Genomic DNA, 7,267 nt, shown 5'->3' on the forward strand with positions numbered 1-7,267 from the left:
AGGATGAGAAGGAGGAGAGGGGAGGGGGCAGAGGGAAGAGGGAAGGGGAGGGGGCGGGGAAGCCGGGAGGCGGGGGAGAGGAGGGAGGAGGGATCCTGTAGCCACGCCCCCTTCTCTGATTGGCCATCAGAGGAAAGACGGTCTCCTCCTCCCCCTACTTCCCTCCCTGAGCCTCCTCTTCGGCCTCCTTCGGCTCCTCCCCTCCCGGCTCCCTGTCAATCAGAGTTCAGAGGTGGGCCGGGAAAGAGGCCGAGCTAGTACCAAGTCTCCAGTCCTTAAAGGTGCAATAGCAGACTGGCTCTGGCTGAGTTTCCACTTCCTCCACCTGGCTGGCTCACTATCTTTCGTCCTTGAGGAGAACGTGATTCTACTTAAATGCAAACCTGCAAAATTAACACGCAAGAATGTAGTTGGTGTGGATCCCTATGCCCAACCGCTATTTATTTTTTCCCTTTGGCTGTAACATTGCCATTTATAACTTGATTGTCTTAAACCCTCAGGCCTCAGGGAAACTGTGGAGGGCAAAAGTTTGTCAGCAAGAAATAGTGACAAAATGCAACCAAGCTGTTAATATAATTAATAACGATCTCTAATAAATGGCATTTGTGATAGTAGGTAATTTTTTAGAAGAACCAATGTTATCATAGAGAATTTAAAAGAATACTAAATTGTGTCATTTTTGTGGCATGAAAATTAAATGATCGACTATGAAACCAAATAAAGCTGAAGAAAAAGATTAATAAATAAGTTTAACAAATGAAATTAATTCAACATTTCTCTTCCCCTGGGGGAGAATTAGTTATTTGGCTTAAATACTTAATAAAGAAATACAGTATCACAGTCTGGTTCTAGTTTTTAATATACTGTAATAAGCATTATTAACTGGGAGAAGTGAACTGACATTTATTGAATGCCTACTATGCACAAAGTAATTTACATGAGTTATTTTATTTAATCCCCCAAGACATCTTGAATGAATTATGGATTACTACTTTCATCTTACAGAGAGGAAACTCAGAAAGGTTAAAGAACTTGACCAAAATCCACAGTTATTAAGTGTTAAGGCTGGAATTCAAGTCCAGCGGTGGCTCCATTCACAGGGCTGGTGTTTCAACTGTACAGTTTGCATCAAACCTAAGACAAAGTGTGCACAGTATGAGAATTAGTCATCTGTGTATTGCCTGCCTGTAATTTGAAAGCACATTTACAGAAGCTTGACTCAAACAAGACAACTGAAATAAATAAATAAATAAATAAACAAATAAATAAATAAAACGGAACCAGGCAGAAAGCCAGTAGGAAACTCTTAGCTAAAGTCTAATACTGCAGCTCCAGAGGAGGCCTAAATTTGCCTCCAATCTTCTCACCAGGCAAGGCAGGAGGGCTCCTCCATCTGCCTGGGCACACAGTCACAGTGCCCATAAGATAAAATGGCAGGCTAATCACTCTGGAAATGACCAAAACATTTTAGAATACAACAGAAATATTCTTGCGTGTGGCCAGCACTCTTCCTGGATGGTAGAGTAACCAAAGGGATTACAAGGGTGCTCTGTAAACCTCAGTGTAACCAATCTGCAAAATGGCAAGCAGCCCTGCAAGGGATTTAGAACTCTGTAGATGCACTGTTACTGTTTTCATCAATCCCTATGCAAAAATTTGGCAAGACAAGGGCACTTAGGAAAGCATTTCAAAGCTGTTCTTAACAAGCTGCTTGGCACTTATTAGTAGGAGCACATCAACAGGGACTATTAATTGTAATTATAATGTCATATTACTTAATAACAATTGTTTTATGTGCATACATACCCTGACTTATAAATAGCTTTTTTAATCAACCCAACCCTAATCAAAAGTTGAGCACAAAACTATTCTCAAATCATATATCAATCACAGACAATGTAAGCTAGCATGTCCCTTACATTGTGAGGATGAAATCAACACAGGGTCTATAAGAAATCAGTTTGTGAGCAATTAGTTCTGAGTGCAAATCTAATTAAAAACTCACCAGGGCAAAGTGTTGGAAAGGGTACCATCTATATGAGATTATTGTCATCTAGGAATATTGTAATAGGAAAGTAAACTTGCAAGACATTATTACTAAGAATAGTTGTTTTTTTTTTTAATTTTGCAATATGGGTTTGAATTTGGTCTTCTCACTGAGCTGCATCTGTACACTTTATTAAATGTTTAAAGTTTTGTTTTGTTTTTCTTGTTTTTGTTTTTTTTTTTAAAAGAAGAACCTCACTAAATGGCTAAATTGCCCAGGCTGGGTTTAAACTTGCAAGCTTTCAGGTTCAGCCTTCCAGAGTGTAGAGATTAAAGGTGTGCACCACCACACCTGGCTAGGGACAACTAATTCTACTCAAGGTGGATCTTTTTGGTTTAGTTGGTTTTTCTTGTTTGTTTTTTGAGACAGCTTCAGACTATATACCCCAGACTGGCCTGGCTTCTGCGAATTTCTACTCTCCTGCCTCAGATTCCAGAGTACTAGGATTATAGGGAAGCACAACTATACCCAGCTCTATTTTTAATTTAAAAACCATAACCATCTAATTTCAATTATTTTGCTTCAACTATTACTTTATAGTATTTATCAAATATATTTCAGTACCAAATAAATGCTATAGAAATGATACCATGCCCTAGACATCCTACAAGAAATGAGAAAAGGTTCAACCTAATTAGTCAAGAGAAGACTCTTTGAGGTGCATCTAAGGACAAGTTGGATCTAGAAGACAGGCTTAAAGAATTTGACAGAAGTTCAGTGGGTCAGGCTGCACCTTTGCACACCCTAGAGTTGTATTAGAAAGATCTGACTGGGTAGAGTCTGAATAGCACTACTGGTACTAACGACACTGAGGAGGTACTAAGTTATTCATTTATTTTAAACGGAGAAACAGAGCGGAATGTTTCAGGATGAGTTGCCTGGTTGCCCAACCCAGTGGGCAACAATTAGCTGGTAGCCCAAATCCCATAAGAAGGGAAAACAAATCAGGAAGGTGGCAATCGAAATGAGAAAGGAGAAGAACACTTTCAAGTTGGAGCTACCAAATACTGATAATTGATTGTACGAGAGTGGGAAGGACAAAGAGAATCCTTTCGAGCTTGGCTGAGAATGAAGTACAGGCATTCATATATATAATAATAAGTACAGCTATCGATACAATGTACTGATTGTATTTCACCATTTGTGCATAACCACCTAATTATAACAATTTAACATCTAATTTTGACAATATCCTGTGTATAGGAGAAGGAACCAAGGTTCCTAGAAATTGAACTACTACACAAAGTACAGTGTTGACTCACTCAGACAACTAGGACACACTCTGAGAAATGCATCAGGGGGCGGTTTCTTGACTATGTGGTTGTAGAGAGCACCTGCGCAAACTGAAACAGCTATGCTGTCATGGGGCAACACAACCTTGTGCAACTGCCGCAGTATATGAGGTCCTGCGTGACCCTGTACATTTGAGTATATGATAATAAAGACTCAGTCTTAACGCCTTACACAGAATAAAGGAAGTCAAAGGCGGAAACTATCCAAGGTGAAATACAATAAAATTAAGATTTTTTTTTTTATTTGCATGAGGAAACCTACAGCCTGGACCAGGGGTTTTTGGCTCAGTGGGTTGGCTGCCTGCCTTGCAAGCACAAAGGCCTGAGTTCGATCCCGGGTACCAAAGAAAGAAAGAAAGAAAGAAAGAAAGAAAGAAAGAAAGAAAGAAACCTACAGCCAGACATGGTGATGCACAGTTGGAGGCTGAGGAAGGAGGCTTCAAACTTGGAGCCCAGCCCTGGGGAACTAAGCAACTTAACGAAATGTTGTCTTAAAATAAAATTTAAAAAATTAAAAAGGGGCTGAGGATGTAGCTCAGTATGAAAGTTCTGTGTTCAATCCTCAGAACCTCAAATAAACAAACAAAAAAACACAGAAATAGACAGTGAGGAGAAACTTCCACACACAATTGGCGTAACTTATGGGTTGTGATAAGGGATGGATAGCACTTTTTTGTACCTTCCATAGCTCAGCAGTACTTTAATTATAATAGGTGGTTTACAAATATGTGTTGAAAGAATTAATGATGCTAATAATGATGCTATATTTCTTCAAACTCATAACTGAAGCCCATTGACTTGTGTCTTAAAGATATGAATCATCATCAAAATTTAGCAAAGTAGTTCTCAGACCAACCTTATTCTGACATAGCCACGGTTGCCTTTCCATGTGTACCTCTATGACAAGATTTGCTTACCATGAAGATTCTCCTTCAAATTTCACCAGAAGCCCACTGGGATATATTCTCATCTCCCGTAAGGGACAGAGAGAGCAGTTCTGGAATGTGAGCAAAGACTCCCGAATCTTTTCTAGCAAACAAGATGGTAGCAAAGAGATAGGTCCCTTAGCGCTGTCTCAGAAATAAGTTCATTGCCACTGGTTTTAGCATCCAAGCAGACACTAATCTAGAAATATTTATGATTATATTTGAATTGACTTTTTGAAACCCTCTTATTCATGTAGGCAAAGAAATTTTCTTCTGCCCAACAGAGTTGTATCTACAACTAGAGGCCAAAAATAGTACTTGAGACAGTTGATAGAATCTACTCATCTGTCCAAGGATTTTCATCTTTCTCCTTCAGCTATTTTCTCCCCCTCTTAACTTTTGCTTGTCTTAAACTCTCCTGCTCACTTCTCCACCCTCATTGTCCCTTTTTCTCTATTCTGTCCAACATCCTCTGACCTGCTTGCAGAGAACTTCCTTCTGGATCCTGTTTTGTTGCTTTTTCTAGGCAGTCCTTGAAGCAGCGCTACCTCTCTGCATGTGCTAATGAAGTCATACAGTACAGCAAGAAAATCCTGGGACGGGCATTCTAAACATAGGGTCTACATGTAAGCTCCAGCTGTCCCTTTAGTCTCTGGCAACTGCAAACAAAATTTGGTGATCTATGCTACTTCAAATTGCTTACAGCAGAGTCCATTACATTTATCAGAACCTCAAGAGATTTCAGGACACAAAATAGGTAATATCTACGAGCCTTCAGTATCAAGCAGTAAATGCTACATTGTTGCCCTGCTAGGCTGAGGAAACCATGAGTTTCTCTGTGATGAAGTTTTTCCAAGAAATATCTGGTTTTGTTTTTCAAACAGAGCCGGCTCACACAGTCACCAGCCCATTAGGACCACTATTGAATGATAGTCAATGCAGTGTCAATATCAGGGCTAAAGAGCCAAACATACAAACTCTTGAAAGCAAATCAAAAGAAAGGGCATGGGGTTGCATAGCTGAACACTGACATTGTTGTATTGGAGACACTGGGAGCATAGTGGCAATGAGACAAGCTGGATTCCCTGAGTTTATGGAACTTGCATCCCAGTGTAGGAAATAAACAACAAGCACATACATATATAAGATCAGAAACTCCTAAGTGCCATGAATAACCCAAGACAGGGTAATGTGATGTGGAGTCCGGAAGGCCATATGAGTCACAATGATCACGAAAAGTCATTCTCAAAGCTGACCTTCAGGTATAGTCTCAAATGATGAGGATGACTTGAAGTAAGGAAATCCTGAGACTAGAGTCTAATATGCAAAAGAGAAAATGTATAAAGATGAAACCAGCTTGAGAAGCAAAGACTATAAAATCATATAGATGTTTAGGCCATGATAATAAACTTGGATTTTAGGAGGGGTAACGAGATAATGGTGAATGTTTGAATTTTAAAAAATTGTTTCAGTAACAGACACATCGCTATGAATCTTCCTCAACATGTGACCCCTTGCTTCAAACACACACGTATCTCACATACTTACTACTTTCTGAAGCGGTTCTGGAGGTTCTCTTTTGTAAGTGCCTTTACAAAATGTGATTAAAAATATATGGTGAATGCTGCTGCTGTGTGCCACCCCATGGTAAGGCAAGATCATAAAAATATGGCAGTGTATCCTCACTCACTCACCAGATGTAGCACCTTACAATTTGGGGCTCTTTCCCAAAGTCGAAATGATTGTGAAAGGTAAATACTATGACTTTATTCAGGGCGTTGAGGCAGTCACAAGAGCACAACTAAAGATACTCATGAAAGCTGATTTTCTGAAATGCTTCAAAAGTGGTGAGAACGGTGTGTTCCCAGCAAGGGGGAAATGTTATGAGGGACTTTAATGGCAATGTCTTCACTGTGGTAACTTTTAAAAAATTTAAACATTCACCATATTTTCAATCATACCTCATATAGTCTAATACGTTTGAAACACCCAGAGGATGCCAAGCAAAAGTATGACGTTGAACATTGATTTAACAAATAATTATTAACAACAGAAGATATGCTGGGCATTCTGCACTCACCAGAGTAAATGCGACAGTGGCTGTGTCCAGCACAGTCTTTACTCTCATGGAAACACATTCCAGTGAAACACATAGCTACATCAATATGCAAAAAGAAGCAAAAATCAGCCAATGATAAGTTTTCTGAGTAAAATTTGGTACAAAGGTTTGACGAAGGTAACCTGGCAGCTACTTTAGATTGAGTGTTCAGGACGGACCTACGGGAGAGGGACATGTAAGTTCTGACCTAAACCTTAGCAGAGAGAAAGCCACAGGAGACCAGGCAAGAGAAATGCCCAATAGCTGTAAAGGAGGAATAAAATGTACTTAGAAGATCCAAGAGCAAAAGCCAACATGGCAAGAACAGAATAAAACCCAAACTTAAGTCAGAGAGACAGGTAAGTCTGAGGTTACTGAGAAGGGAAAGCATGGTGGTGTTTGACACAGGAGAACCACATTGACTTTTGTTCTAAAAGGATGGTTTGCTCAGTGTGTGGAATGGGTCACAGGGACAAACAGAAGCAGGGAGTATGTGTAGGGAGTGGCTGCCATGACTTAGTCCAGAGCTGAGGGCAGCTTGAACAAGTAACGTAGTACTAGACACAGTGCTAAATGATTAGTCAGCGTATTTTGGAGGTAGAGTCAACAGGTTGAGGGAAGAGGTGGAAAAGAATACGGAGCTCATTTCAGGATTTTAGGCTCAACAACTCAACTGTGGTGCTGCTGGTGCATTCACCCCTGCAAGGGGAATGCTACTGTTCCCATTTTGCAGATGAGGAAACTAAGATAATCCCAAAGCATATAAATTATATCATCCACAGCATCTTCATCAGGCGTGAGAGCTATCATGATCTGATTGATCACATAAGGAACAGACCATAAAAAGCAAAATCTGGGAATGAGGCTCACAGTATGTGTACTGTTTGTGCATTCCTTATGTATA

Source organism: Fukomys damarensis, unplaced genomic scaffold (genome assembly GCF_012274545.1).
Source record: "Fukomys damarensis isolate Sample0158 unplaced genomic scaffold, DMR_v1.0_HiC HiC_scaffold_19, whole genome shotgun sequence".
Classification (NCBI taxonomy): Eukaryota; Metazoa; Chordata; class Mammalia; order Rodentia; family Bathyergidae; genus Fukomys; species Fukomys damarensis.